Source organism: Lolium perenne, chromosome 6 (assembly GCF_019359855.2).
Source record: "Lolium perenne isolate Kyuss_39 chromosome 6, Kyuss_2.0, whole genome shotgun sequence".
Classification (NCBI taxonomy): Eukaryota; Viridiplantae; Streptophyta; class Magnoliopsida; order Poales; family Poaceae; genus Lolium; species Lolium perenne.
Genome location: NC_067249.2, coordinates 23201026 through 23216238, shown reverse-complemented (window position 1 = coordinate 23216238; position 15213 = coordinate 23201026). Strand labels below are relative to the sequence as shown.

Genomic DNA, 15213 nt, shown 5'->3' with positions numbered 1-15213 from the left:
GTATCCATAAAAGCTTCAATGCATTTATAATCATAAATTATACCTGATTCTCTATCCTTGTCGTTCTCCCAACCTTCAGTATTTTCTTGGATCCGATCAAGAAAGTCCCTTTTAAACTCTTCTTTGTTGCGTGTAAATGATCCAGAACAAGAAGTATCCAGCAAGGTCTTGTCTTGAAAAGAAAGTCTTGCATAGAAATTATCAATAATAACATTACCAGGAAGCTCATGAATGGGGTATTTGAGCATTAAAGACTTCAATCTCCCCCAAGGTTGGGCAATACTTTCTCCATCATGAGGCCAAAAATTATATATGCGGTTACGATCTTTGTGAATTTCACTTGGAGGATAGAATTTAGAATAAAATAAAGGCACTATGTCCTCCCAATCAAGAGAATCACCATTCTTCAGCAATTTATACCAATGCGCCGCTTTACCAGACAGCGATATAGAGAATAGTTTCTTTCTAACTTCATTCATGGCAATACCCGCACATTTGAATAGCCCGCATAATTCATGCAAAAACAGTAAATGATCACCGGGATGGACAGTTCCATCCCCTTCATAGCGGTTATCCATAACACGTTCAATAATTTTCATAGGTATTTTATATGGTATCACTTCCTCACCTGGCGCCTCATCCACTACCGTTGCTATGAGTAGTAGATTTCCCAAATAGAAATTGAAGAGAAGATCTCTCCATAATGACTTATAGCAAGAAAGCAGAAATAAAATCAGCACAAACAAGAAAGGTTTTCCTTACCAATTCCACTTACCAATAGCGCTTCACTCCCAAGCAACGGCGCCGTAAAAATAGTCTTGATGACCCACAAGTATAGGGGGTGTATCGTAGTATTTTCGATAAGTAAGAATGTCGATCCCAACGAGGAGCAGAAGGTGTTGACAAGCAGTTTCGATGAAGGATTCCCTGTAAATGCTCACAGACAAGTATTCAGGGGGTTTTGATGTAACAGTTGAATAAAGTACGAGTAAGTAAAGTGCGAGAGTAACAATTGCAGTGAGTGGCCCAATCCTTTTTAGCGCAAAGGACAAGCCGGGTTGTTTACTTATAATGACCAAACGTTCTCGAGGACACACGGGATTTTAGTCTAGTGCTTTCGCTACATACGGCTAAATAATCTTCATTGTTATGATAAGTGTTGTGTGGGTGAACCTATGCTAATGTACCGCCCTTCCTAGGACTAATACATACTTGTGATTATACCCCTTGCAAGCATCCGCAACTACAAGAAAGTAATTAAGATAAATCTAACCACAGCCTTAAACTCTGAGATCCTGCTATCCCTCCTGCATCGATATACCAACGGGGGTTTAGGTTTCTGTCACTCCGGCAACCCCGCAATTGGCAAACGAGTACAAGATGCATTCCCCTAGGCCCATAAAGGTGAAGTGTCATGTAGTCGACGTTCACATGACACCACTAGAAGAATAACACCACAACTTAAATATCATACCATTGAATATTACTCAACCATAGTTCACTACTAACAGTTAGACTTCACCCATGTCCTCAAAACTAAACGAACTACTCACGAGAGATCATATGGAACATGATCAGAGGTGATATGATGATGAATAACAATCTGAACATAAACCTTGGTTCAATGGTTTCACTCAATAGCATCAACAACAAGTAGAAATCGATACCGGGAGAGTTTCCCCTATCAAACAATCAAGATCAAACCCAAATTGCTACGGCGGTGACGGTGTCCAGCGGTGGAGACGGCGGTGATGATGGTGGAGGTGATGATGATGGTGATGATGGTGATGTCCAGCTCGATGACGGTGACGATGGCGTCGATTTCCCCCTCCGGGAGGGAATTTCCCCGGCGGATTCCTGCCCGCCGGAGAGCTCTTTTCTCTCTGGTGTTCTCCGCCCCGCAGAGGCGGCTGTGGCTCTTCGCGAGGTACCCTCTGTGGCTTAGGTCTTCAGGACGAAGGGTTTCGCGAAGAAAAGGAGGCGAAAGGGGCTGTGGGGCCCCCACACCACAAGGTGGCGCGGCCAGGCCATGGGCCGCGCCGGCCTGTCCGGCCCCACCTTGGGCCTTCTCGGCTCCTCCTTCGGCTTCCTTCGTTATCTTGAAAAATAGGATTTTTGGTATAATTTCCTTCCACAGTTGATCTTCCGAAATATTGCGTTTCTGACGGTGCTTTTTCCAGCAGAATCCTGGCTCCGGTGTTTGATCCTCCAATAATGATGAAACATGCAAAATAGATGAAATAACATAAGTATTGTGTCCCAATATGAAATATATCAATGAATAACAGCAAATTATGATATAAAATAGTGATGCAAATTGGACGTATCAAGGTTCAACAACAGGCTTCGCATCATCTTCCATATTAATGGCGTGTTGGCAAATAGAGGGAGAAATCCCCTTCAAGTCATCAAGAGTGTAGCCAATAGCACCTCGGCGTTTCTTCAATATTTCCAATAACCTTTCTTCTTCAAACTCTGTAAGCTTAGAACTAATAATAACAGGATATATTTTCTTATCATCAATATGAGCATATTTAAGATTATCAGGCAAAGGTTTTAAATCAAAGACAGGATCTTCCTTTGGTGGCGGTGTTGTACCCAGATCTTCCACCGGTAAATCATGCTTAAGAATAGGTTGGCGGCGAAAAATTTCCTCAAGCTCATCTCTTTCTTTCCTAAAAACTTCACTCTCGCTATTCTCCAAATGTTGCTGCAAGGGATTAGTAAAAACAAGAACAATAGACGCACACTGTTCCATTTTAAAATCATTATTAGGCAAATCAGCTTTATAAGGAGTTTTGGTAAATTTAGAGAAGTTAAACTCATAAGATTCACCAGCAAATTTAGTCAAAATTTTCTCTTTCTTGCAATCTATAATAGCTCCACAAGTATTTAGAAAAGATCTACCAAAAATGATAGGACAATAATCACTAGCAGCAGAACCAAGTACCAAAAAGTCAGCGGGATATTTAATCTTACCACATAGAACTTCCACATCTCGAACAATACCAATTGGAGAAATAGTTTCTCTATTAGCCAGCTGAATAACCACATCAATATCTTCAAGTTCACAAGAACCAATTTCGTGCATAATCTCCGTGTAAAGCTCATAAGGGATAGCAATAACACTTGCACCAATATCACATAAACCATAATAACAATGATCACCAATTCTAACAGATAGCATAGGAACACTAGCTTGTTTGGGTTTATTAGGATGTGAAACAATATTAGAAGCATCTTCACAGAAAATAATATGACCTTCCTCCAAATTTTCAGTCACAAGATCTTTAACTATTGCAACAAAGCAGTTCAACTTTTATTTGTTCTTCGGGTTCTATAGGTTTCTTTTCACTTTTATGAACCGCACTATTTATAACAGTACTCCTTCATTTTAGCAGGAAAGGAGTTTTTTCAATATAAGCTTCAGGAATAACATGATCAACAGTTTCAACTACAACGCATTTATTAATAGATGAATCAATTTTATCTTTATACGGTTCATGATACTTATCAAAATTCTTCTTAGGCAATTCATAATGAGAGGCAAAAGCTTTATAAAGATTTGCAGCAACTTGAGAATCAAGACCATAAGTAGCACTCATATTACGAAATTTATCAGTATCCATAAAAGCTTCAATGCATTTATAATCATAATTTATACCTGATTCTCTATCTTTGTCGATCTCCCATCCTTCAGTATTTTCCTGGATCCGATTAAGAAGGTCCCTTTTAAACGCTTCCTTATTGCGCGTGAATGATCCAGAACAAGAAGTATCCAGCAAGGTCTTGTCTTCAAAAGAAAGTCTTGCATAGAAATAATCAATAATAACATTACCAGGAAGCTCATGAATGGGGTATTTGAGCATTAAAGACTTCAATCTCCCCAAGCTTGGGCAATACTCTCTCCATCATGAGGCCAAAAATTATATATGCGATTCCGATCCTTGTGAATTTCACTTGGAGGATAGAACTTAGAATAAAACCGGGGCACAATATCATTCCATTCAAGAAAATCCCCATTATCCAGTAATTTATACCAATGCGCCGCTTTACCAGACATCGATATAGAGAATAGTTTCTTCCTCACTTCATCCATAGCAATACCTGCACACTTGAATAAACCGCATAATTCATGTAAGAATAGTAAATGATCTCCAGGGTGGACAGTTCCATCCCCTGTATAACGGTTACTCACTACACGTTCAATAGTTTTCATAGGTATTTTGTATGGTATCTCTTCCTTACCTGGCGCCTCATCCACTACCTTTGCAGTAGTAGCAGATTTCCCAAATAAACATTCAAAAGGAGATCTCTCCATAATGAATTATGGCAGCAGGCAGGAATAAAATCAGCACAAACAGTAGAAGTTTCCCTTACCAATTCCACTTACCAATAGCGCTTCACTCCTCAAAGAACGGCGCTTTAAAAATAGTCTTGATGACCCACAAGTATAGGGGATGTATCGTAGTATCTTCGATAAGCAAGAATGTCGATCCCAACGAGGAGCAGAAGGTGTTGACAAGCAGTTTCGATGAAGGATTCACTGTAAATGCTCACAGACAAGTATTCAGGGGGTTTTGATGTAACAGATGAATAAAGTACGAGTAAGTAAAGTGTGAGAGTAACAATTGCAGCGAGTGGCCCAATCCTTTTTAGCACAAAGGACAAGCCGGTTTGTTTACTTATAATGACCAAACGTTCTCGAGGACACACGGGATTTTAGTCTAGTGCTTTCGCTACATACGGCTAATTAATCTTCATTGTTTTGATAAGTGTTGTGTGGGTGAACCTGTGCTAATGTACCGCCCTTCCTAGGACTAATACATACTTGTGATTATACCCCTTGCAAGCATCCGCAACTACAAGAAAGTAATTAAGAATAAATCTAACCACAGCCTTAAACTCTGAGATCCTGTTATCCCTCCTGCATCGATATACCAATGGGGGTTTAGGTTTCTCACTCCCAACCCGCAATTGGCAAACGAGTACAAGATGCATTCCCCTAGGCCCATAAAGGTGAAGTGTCGTGTAGTCGACGTTCACACGACACCACTAGAAGAATAACACCACAACTTAAATATCATAACATTGAATATTACTCAACCATAATTCACTACTAACATTTAGACTTCACCCATGTCCTCAAGAACTAAACGAACTACTCACGAGACATCATATGGAACATGATCAGAGGTGATATGATGATGAATAACAATCTGAACATAAACCTTGGTCCAACGGTTTCACTCAATAGCATCAACAACAAGTAGAAATCGATACCGGGAGAGTTTCCCCTATCAAACAATCAAGATCAAACCCAAATTGCTACGGCGGTGATGATGTCCAGCGGTGGAGATGGCGGTGATGATGGTGGAGATGATGATGATGGTGATGGAGATGATGTCCAGCTCGATGACGGTGACGATGGCGTCGATTTCCCCCTACCGGAGGGAATTTCCCCGGCGGATCTCAGCCCGCCGGAGAGCTCTTTCTCTACGGTGTTCTCCGCCCACAGAGGCGGTCAGAACTCTTCGCGAGGTACCCTCTTTGGCTTAGGTCTTCGGGACGAAGGATTTCGCGAAGAAAAGGAGGCGAGAGGGGCTGTGGGCCCCTCCTCACTTTGGGCGGTGCGGCCGAGGCCTTGGCCGCGCCGGCCCATGGTGTGGGCCCACCTCGGGTCCCCTCGGCTCCCTTCCGGCTTCCTTCATCATCCTGAAAAACAGGATTTTGGTATAATTTCCTTCCACAGTTGATCTTCCGAAATATTGCGTTCGACGGTGCTTTTTCCAAGAGAATCACAGCTCCGATGCTCGATCCTCCAATAATCATGAAATATGCAAAATAGATGAAATAACATAAGTATTGTGTCCAAACATGAAATATATCAATGAATAACAGCAAATTATGATATAAAATAGTGATGCAAATTGGACGTATCAGTGGTGCATGTCTTTGTGTGTGTGGAGGCGTAGGAAACAAAACAACTAGTGATCAAAGGATTTACTGCCAGGGAACGAAGGCACGAAGCAGATGGACGCTGTCGCGCGCGTGACGGTGTGTGCCAGGGGACAGAGGAACAGTAATTGAATTAACTGAAGAAATCGACACTTGCTTACTGAACCTTGACAGTTGATGTCTGGATTTGAAAGACGGCAACAAAGTCCAGATCAATTCAAGGGCGTAGGTACGTGGTGTGCAGGAGGGAACACAACAACACGGAGAAGTGATGCGCACGCAGCGCATCAACGTAAGCGACAAGAAGACCAGCCTAATGGTCATGCTCGTCGCCGATCGTGGTCACACGGCGTGTTCGGACCCGGCGGAAAACAGGGTACCAAGAAAGAAAGAAGCGAGGGAAGAGCCGGATCGAGATGGCTGCTCACCGAGAGGTTTCGCGAAGGGATTCGCCTCGGCTCGCGTGAAGACGTCGGGGAAGAAGATGGTCGTGGTGATCACCGTCGTGGACGCGGGTGGAGGTAGTCGACTCGGACGCTCCGGCTCACGTGTTCCGCACGGGCAGTGGAAGGAGGAGACCTTGAAGAGTATCCTGGCATGGCGTTGAAGCTTGTGGCGACGTAGATCAAAGGCGGCGAGTTTCCCGTGCTCCCGTCCATGGCGGAGGTGTCCTCGGACGAAAGCAGCCCGTCGATTTCGTCGGTCGAGTGCGTCGGTGTGCGCGGTGATGGAAAGGGATGAGGAAGATGGGGAACAGTGCGCTAGCTCACCAGGAAGTCGAGGGCGATGTCCGTGGCGCCGGAAGATGGCCGTAGCGTTCGGAAATCTCGCCGAGCGCGGCGGCGGAGATGAAGACGGTGACCTTGACGTCGATTTGGAGGGTCCCGACGAAGCACTTGTATGTGGAGAACGAGGAGAGGGAGGCGAAGCTGCTGGTGCTCTCAGATCATCTGGGGGTGGCCGGAGCTGGCGGATCGACAGCAAGGTCGAGGTTGCTGCGATGGCGCTCGATGGGGTTTCTCCTCTCTCGGATTCGACTTGGGAGAGGGGAAAGAAGAGGGGAGCAGGTGGAGGCAGATGGTGTTGGGCGGCTGTGGAGGGTGACCAAAAAATATCTGGAAGAGCTGATGCGGCACGGCACACACGCAGCCTTGCGTGAGCCAGAGAGCCCATGCTCTCTTCGTGAGGAGGAGGACAACAGAAAAAGAAGATTAGCTTCGGTGGGTTCAAAATAAGGAAGTGGCCAGCTGGTTGTTCTCTCTTCTTCTCTTGCTGCTTCTTCATTTCTTTTCTTGCTGAATTCTTCCGAGACAAGAAGATGATGAGAAGAAGAGGTTTGACAGATTTGAAAAACTATATTTTGGTATTAGAATAATTTTGTGAAGTTCCAAATATTTGTTTTGGTATTTAGTTTTAATTAAAATAAGAAAGGAGAAGGGAGGGTTTAATATAAAACCATATGAGAGGAAGAAACAAAATAATTAGGGTTTATAAAATAATTTTTATTTATTAAAAACATGGATGATATGATGTATGATGTCATGATGATGCATAAAGAGAAAAAGAACAAACAAATCTATTGGGGGTATTACCCGGGGCCGTTACAATCGACACCACTAACAAGGAACCTCGCCCCGAGGTTCCACGCCATGGTACGAGGGAGAGAGGTGAACTATCGGGTCTTCAGGCGACGTGTCGATCTCCTCGACACCACTAACAAGAAATGTTGCTCCATGCTGAACGGTCGACACCTCTAACAAGAAGTCGTTGTTCCTGTGACGATGATGACTCCGAAGAAACAAAGCAAGGCGTAACAGTCACACGGATCCACCAATTCATCGTTACAAGAGCGAATAATAAGAGTAGTCGGTATGGTGATCAGCCCATCCCGCACTCGAAGTATTACTCTGCATGTGAATAGGAGAATAGTATAACCAACTCCCGGAATTCAGATTGGCGATCTTGATAAACATGGTCGGCGAAGATTCCTCGGGCCCAAGCACAAGGAATTGAAGAAAGACCACAAAATCAAAGATGATGTCAAACGGAGAAGACGAAGATTAGCCGCCGGTGATGTTCTTCTATCGGAAGGTCTTCAGAGATCGGTCCTATTAGGTTAAGGCAGAGATCATTCAACCCACGTCGGAACCTAAGACTCAGAGAAGCAGATAAGAGAAGATTCAAAACGCGCAAAGGTAAGAAGAGAAAGAATATAGATAAGGAGAAAAATCAGAGCTAATCAGATCTATCCAACGAATTTCGAAAATAGGTTTTGACACTCTAAACTCAACGACCGTTGGCGAGGCTATCCTACAGGCTGTACTAGTGGGGTACCGTCAAACCTGAGCTCTGATACCAACTTGTGACGCCCCGGAACCGGTACCATGAGGATTCGAGCGATCCCGCCGAAATCCGCACGATATCGATCCAGAGACGCCCTCCGACACGACGTGCGCGACGAATCACACACGTGATGCCAGAGGAATTAACACGAGCGGTAACATTACAACAATATTACAATAGAGCCCACAAGAAACATATATTACAACAACGACTCCAACGAGTCAAGATACAAATATACAATACAAAGATCCAAGTCATACAGAAGATCGAATGCGTCCGAGTACGGACAAGATACAAATTGGACTAAGAGTCCTGAAGATAACCAGTGGCGTCCATAACCTCGCCTGTGCCAAGCGGAAGGGTAACCTTGCTAACATCGTCATCTCGTACCTATTTGTCGAAAAGCGTGTTCGGAAAAAGAGGAAGAAAAACGAGGGTAAGTACCAATGGCACGTGCTTGCGAGACAAGACCACTATGCTTCTTTGGTGGGCGGTGTAAACTTCACCCGGCTATATGTGGAGTTTAGCGGCAGCAAAGCACTAACCAATAGAGACACGCTACAACTTCCGTCTAATAGAGAAGGTGAGAGAGCGCATAATCTAGCAGTTCTATACTCTGCAAACAAAAACCCAGCCATTGCGATCCCCCTTAGCCAAGAGGTACTAACAAGGCACTCACACAGTTGACAATTTTATATCCATTCCATTATAATAGGGCTAACTTACTATGCAAGTAATTAGCAAGTTATTAGCGAAAACATTAGGTGTAAGTTGTTCTATGATCGAGTTAAACAGCTCCAAGTCGTCCATAACCGCGGACACGGCTTATCGATAAGATGTACACCCTGCAGGGGTTGCCCAAATGTAACCATACGCATGCTCGACCCACTTACGACAGGAGGATGTCTCACAACAAGACCGTTCCCAGTTCAACAAGAAAGTCTAGGGGGGCCACCCGACTAAGCTACCCGTAACGAAGTCCGGCCGTACTCCGAAGCGGACTCAGGGTTTGCGTTAACGGCTAGGCGTGCAAACCACACGCTTCGCTAAACGTTCCGCGGGGTAGAATACAGAATATAAACACCCGAAGGCAACAGGAAGTAAACACCCGAAGGCAACAGTATATAAACATGCATGCGCCAAATAAAACCAAGGTTGTGGCCCCCTTTTCAACTGACTTGAGAAAAGGTAATGGGTGAGGGGGGTCCCAATAATCGTCCCCACGCATGGGTAGAGCGCTCAATCTTGGAACAGATAACAAGAACTCGGGTCCTAGGGGACATTAGCAAGTCAAAGTTCCGATGCTTTCGCAAAGGGGCTCACGGATGCCTCTGCAATATTATTATCCCTTAGCAATTTTAGTTGTAGCAAAAGTTTTCATCATCATTTAGAAAAGGTAGTACATGTGTCAACATCCCAACAAGATATCCCGAACATTTCGAGATATCAACAGAAAACCCTAAACTCGCCTACGACTCGCAAAGCTGGCAAACAACAAACAATAGGTAGGGCGAGGAGGTGTATCTCGAAGATGTAGGTAACAGGTGGATAGGACACGTGACACAACAGAATCGCAACATAAGGATAGCAATAGATCAAAAGAGCATGTAAAAGTAAAATAGGTGAAGGGGTGGGCTCGCCTGTGAAAAGCTGCAGAAGAACTTGTCGTATCTCACAACACCTCTTCGCGATCCTATCCGGGAAGAAGCAAATGCTAGACAATCAACGGATGCAAGTCTTACTACTACGGATAAAGAAGATCCAGCATGATCAAGATGATATGCATGACATGGCAAAGATGGTGCAATGCAATTATCCAAATTAAGCGGGATCGAAACCCGGACAAACAATTAGGGTTGAAGTTGCATTTTCTACCGACAAATTAAATGTTGATTAGCATGGCATAACATGGCATAGGTGATCTACTTCAATATTAATCGGAGCGAGGAACCGTAGCCGGTAATTCCCAAATACTCTGCGTTTAATTATTAGGTGCGATGCAAACTATATCGGAACCACATGATGCAGGATGCAAACAATTATATGGATGTCATATTCAGATTCTACACATTTTTCTAATTGAAATTCATATATAATACATTTGATTTTGAGCTATAGATTAGAAGATATATAATAAACATGTTACGTAATTAAAATAGAAGAAACATAAAAGACAGGAGAGAAACTGGAAGGTGATGCTTTGTTTGTCTGCCAAAACTGAAGCGAAAAACAGATAGATCGTGGATAGGCGATGCTGCCACGCTCGGGATGGATAGCTAGCAAGCTAAGCAGACAGGTAGGCAGCTTTTTTTTTGAGATTTTCCTGGTCTTTAGTACAACTTTGTAGTATCTGAACTCACGCACAACACACTCCTCACACACGCACACCACCACACATACGCCACCCGTGCGCAAGCTAGACCTAACCAAACCTATACTAAGACTTGAGCCTCCGCGAGCCTAGATCTTCTGGGAAACCCCTGCGGTGGTGGGCACACCACAATACCAGTGTCGAACCGCGGTGGAAATTGGCTCCATAGCTTGAACTGAGGCAGACTGATTTATGGGCTCAGCCTTCTGCATATATGCAGCCCATAGGGCCCTCCAGAAATTGGAACATGCAGGACACTGTTCAAGAGAATAGTGCCGCACAGGTGAGACACTCGATAAATTCGCTCCGGGGAGTCGAACTCACGAGCGGGCAGCCAGCCACTGCTGGGCATTGCCAACGCGCTACGCGCGCTCCTCAACAGGTAGGCAGCTAGATCAGATGGGTATACATGTGTGTGTGCTAGCTGAAAAGGGTGTAGAGGTGGTACATGTCTTTGTGTGTGTGGAGGCGCAGGTGGTGCATGTCTTTGTGTGTGTGGAGGCGTAGGAAACAAAACAACTAGTGATCAACGGATTTACTGCCAGGGAACGAAGGCACGAAGCAGATGGACGATGTCGCGCGCGTGACGGTGTGTGCCAGGGGACAGAGGAACAGTAACTGAATTAACTGAAGAAATCGACACTTGCTTATTGAACCTTGACAGTTGATGTCTGGATTTGAAAGACGGCAACAAAGTCCAGATCAATTCAAGGGCGTAGGTACGTGGTGTGCAGGAGGGAACACAACAACACGGAGAAGTGATGCGCACGCAGGCGCATCAACAGAAGCAGCACAGCAGCACCAGCTAATGGTCATGCTCGTCGCCGACTGTGGTCACAGCGGCGTGTTCGGACCCGGCCGGAAAACAGGGCTACCAAGAAAGAAAGAAGCAGGGGAAGAGCTGGATCGAGATGGCTGCTCACCGAGAGGTTTCTGGCGAAGGGATTCGCCTCGGCTCGCGTGAAGACGTCGGGGAAGAAGATGGTCGTGGTGATCACCGTCGTGGACGCGGGTGGAGGTAGTCGACTCGGACGCTCCGGCTCTGTGTTCCGCACGGGCAGGGAAGGAGGAGACCTTGAAGAGTATCCTGGCATGGCGTTGAAGCTTGTGGCGACGTAGATCAAAGGCGGCGAGTTTCCCGTGCTCCCGTCCATGGCGGAGGTGTCCTCGGACAGAAACAGCCGTCAGTTTCGTCAGTCGAGTGCGTCGGTGTGCGGTGATGGAAAGGGATGAGGAAGATGGGGAACAGGTGCGCTAGCTCACCAGGAAGTCGAGGGCAGTGTCCGTGGCGCCGGAAGATGGCCGTAGCGTTCGGAAATCTCGCCAGAGCGCGGCGGCCGGAGATGAAGACGGTGACCTTGACGTCGATTTGGAGGGGGTCCCGACGAAGCACTTGTATGTGGAGAACGAGGAGAGGGAGGCGAAGCTGCTGGTGCTCTCAGATCATCTGGGGGTGGCCGGAGCTGGCGGATCGACAGCGAGGTCGAGGTTGCTGCGATGGCGCTCGATGGGGTTTCTCCTCTCTCGGATTCGACTTGGGAGAGGGGAAAGAAGAGGGGAGCAGGTGGATGCAGATGGTGTTGGGCGGCTGTGGAGGGTGACCAAAAAATATCTGGAAGAGCTGATGCGGCACGGCACGCACGCAGCCTTGCGTGAGCCAGAGAGCCCATGCTCTCTTCGTGAGGAGGAGGACAACAGAAAAAGAAGATTAGCTTCGGTGGGTTCAAAATAAGGAAGTGGCCAGCTGGTTGTTCTCTCTTCTTCTCTTGCTGCTTCTTCATTTCTTCTCTTGCTGAATTCTTCCGAGACAAGAAGATGATGAGAAGAAGAGGTTTGACAGATTTGAAAAACTATATTTTGGTATTAGAACAATTTTGTGAAGTTCCAAATATTTGTTTTGGTATTTAGTTTTAATTAAAATAAGAAAGGAGAAGGGAGGGTTTAATATAAAACCATATGAGAGGAAGAAACAAAATAATTAGGGTTTATAAAATAAATTTTATTTATTAAAAACATGGATGATATGATGTATGATGTCATGATGATGCATAAAGAGAAAAAGAACAAACAAATCTATTGGGGGTATTACCCGGGGCCGTTACACATCACAACTTGTGACATCAAAACCATGCATACATGTTTTGGTGGACTGAGGCATAGCCTCATGGATAGATTGGATTGATGCATCCTTGCCCGCTCGAGATTGAGTCTTCGCTCTCCAACTCGTCGATGGTCAGTTCCCATCTACATTAAGCTTCACGTACCCTCCTAGACTGACTAAACCTAATCTTAAAATTTGAAATTTTTGCCACCATAATAGACATCCCAGTTGTTCAAATATGTCATTTTCGTACAATAGAATTGAGCGGCACCACTTCATGTAGCATTCTCCATCAAAAAATATTTACCTTCGCCGGCACATCCAATTTCCAAACACGATTCCAAATAGGGTTGAACCTGATGAAGAAGAAGTCATCTTTTGACAGTTTTGATTCCCAAATTGGTGGCACCACTCATCATGATAGGACCTCACCAAAAAATAACCGACTTTATATATTTCCACACTACAATATCATCAAACCATTAGTATTTGTCAATTCGAAGGAATCTGCAAAATCCTCTCTTAGCATCATTTTATGACTAAAGATGAATCGGAAAATGTTTCATCCCACTAACGGGACCCAAGATCAATCAAATGAATTACTTTCATAATATATAAGAACTCCATATCTATTGGTAATCCCAAATATCAACATTTGGTATCCGACCATCCAAATGCAACCTCCTTTCAATGTTTGAGTACCAACAAAGGTGTACAAGGATACTTTCTTCGGTAGCCTCCGGAAAACTCTGATTAGGGAATTATTTTGCTCTTAAACTTCTGCACAAAGAGAATCGTAATTACTAATTAGGTGTCCCGCTTTCTTGGCTAGCATGGCGAGGTTAAAAGAGTGAGAGTACATAAAATCCAGTCCTCCTTCTTTTTTGGAAAAGATGTTTTCACCATAGACACCATTGCATCCTTAAATTTTGATCAGCATCACCACACCCTAATTGCTAAATTATATATGTCATGGCTGTACACACTCCTTTTGGAAATTTGAGCATGGTCATGGCATAAACAAAAATTTATCGTGCCACCACTTCTAATAAAATCTCCTTCCATTTGTATTTCTCTCTCTTCACCCATTAATTTTCTGTAATATACTTCCTATAAAATGCACAACACAGTCGCTAAGGTTTGCACCTACTAGAGCAGGTAATCCTAAATAGTGTCCCCTTCGTTATCAATATACATATGTGCAAGCAAATGTCTTACCTTCGAAGAGTATTTGGGCCGGAAATGACATTAAAATTCGGGCCAAAAAGATAGTTTTTTAGGCAAGATGAAATGATTATTGACGTTTTTATGCTTATACTAAAACCTAATGATGTTGGGATGTTGCATTCTTCCTTTTTGAGAAGTGGGAAGCCATGAAACTGAAATCACTAAGAAAAGGTCGATCTTGACGAAGGTCCGTCTGGTGACACGTGGTGCATTGTGGCGTCAAGAAATTTTCGTTAAGTAGTTTCCCTGCTCGCCATTTATCGTAAAGGGAAGCAAATGAAAGATGAAGGGCGAGAGAGAATGGGAAGGTGGGTTTGTCTCAATTTTGCTCAGTGATGGAGCTTCAGCCCGACATGCACACTTCTCTAATTAATTAACTATATTGCTACCTTAAGTAAGCATTTGTTAGGAAAAATTAAGATTGAGATGGTCACACATTATTCATGCCTAGGCTTCGCATGTGGGCTAGCTCTGCCACTCACCGAGGGCATAAAAACCATGAAACCTAAACTGAATTGAAGCCAAAAAAGAAATAACCGAAATCTCGGTTAGTTTCCCTATCACACGCTATTCTTAGCTTTCCATTTATACTAACTGAATTAAATTATACAATTGGATTTTTAGCCCGACCAACCGAACAAGACTGAACATACCGAATTGGGCAACTTACCATCAATTTGGGCATAATCCCATTGTTCCATTGAGGCCCAAGTGCGTTGAATGTTCCACAAATTGTTTGTTGTATGACTTTGGTCATTGATGAACATAGTGTGAAGCCTGCACAATAGAACATGTCCCTTGCAATCTTAGCTACCCCTTATCAGAGGCGGAGCTATGTACAAGTCGGGGGGGGGGGGGCAACTTTTTAAGAATTACTGAAGGAATCTTTTTACAAGGCTTAGAAGAGATTATTTTGAGCATTTTGCCCCCCTAGATATGGATATTATATGTTTTGCCCCCTCATAATTCCTTGGCAAGCTCTGGCACTGCCCCTTGTTTTAATCGCTCACGAGCGATGCATCAGGGCCACAAGTGTCGCAGCCTCCCGAGCATCCCTCCACGATTAGCGCTCATATATCAACTTCTTGCGCAGTTGATGATTCTTGTGTTGATATAACAATTACTATGCGCTTTCTTTGGTGGTGCCTCTTTTTTATTTGGTGGTGCCTCCTATTTTCTTTAACCAAAACCAAAACCGAATCAGATTTATTGG

The 15213-nt window shown here is 44.3% G+C and overlaps 1 long non-coding RNA gene across 3 annotated transcripts in view; it reads right to left on the bottom strand.

Moving 5' to 3' along the window:
* Positions 1–12511, bottom strand: part of LOC127310681 (uncharacterized) — a 102289-nt gene extending 89778 nt beyond the window's left edge. The window contains exons 1-2 of one of the 3 annotated variants that reach the window (XR_011746560.1): positions 11596–12511; positions 9942–10015 (exon numbers count right to left, since the gene is read on the bottom strand). This is a non-coding gene — a long non-coding RNA (uncharacterized lncRNA). Of the gene's footprint in view, positions 1–6728; positions 6781–9941; positions 10016–11595 lie in introns of those variants that run through there. The other 2 variants (XR_011746561.1, XR_011746562.1) reach the window with 2 other exon arrangements.
* Between the last annotated feature and the right edge of the window lie 2702 nt (positions 12512–15213).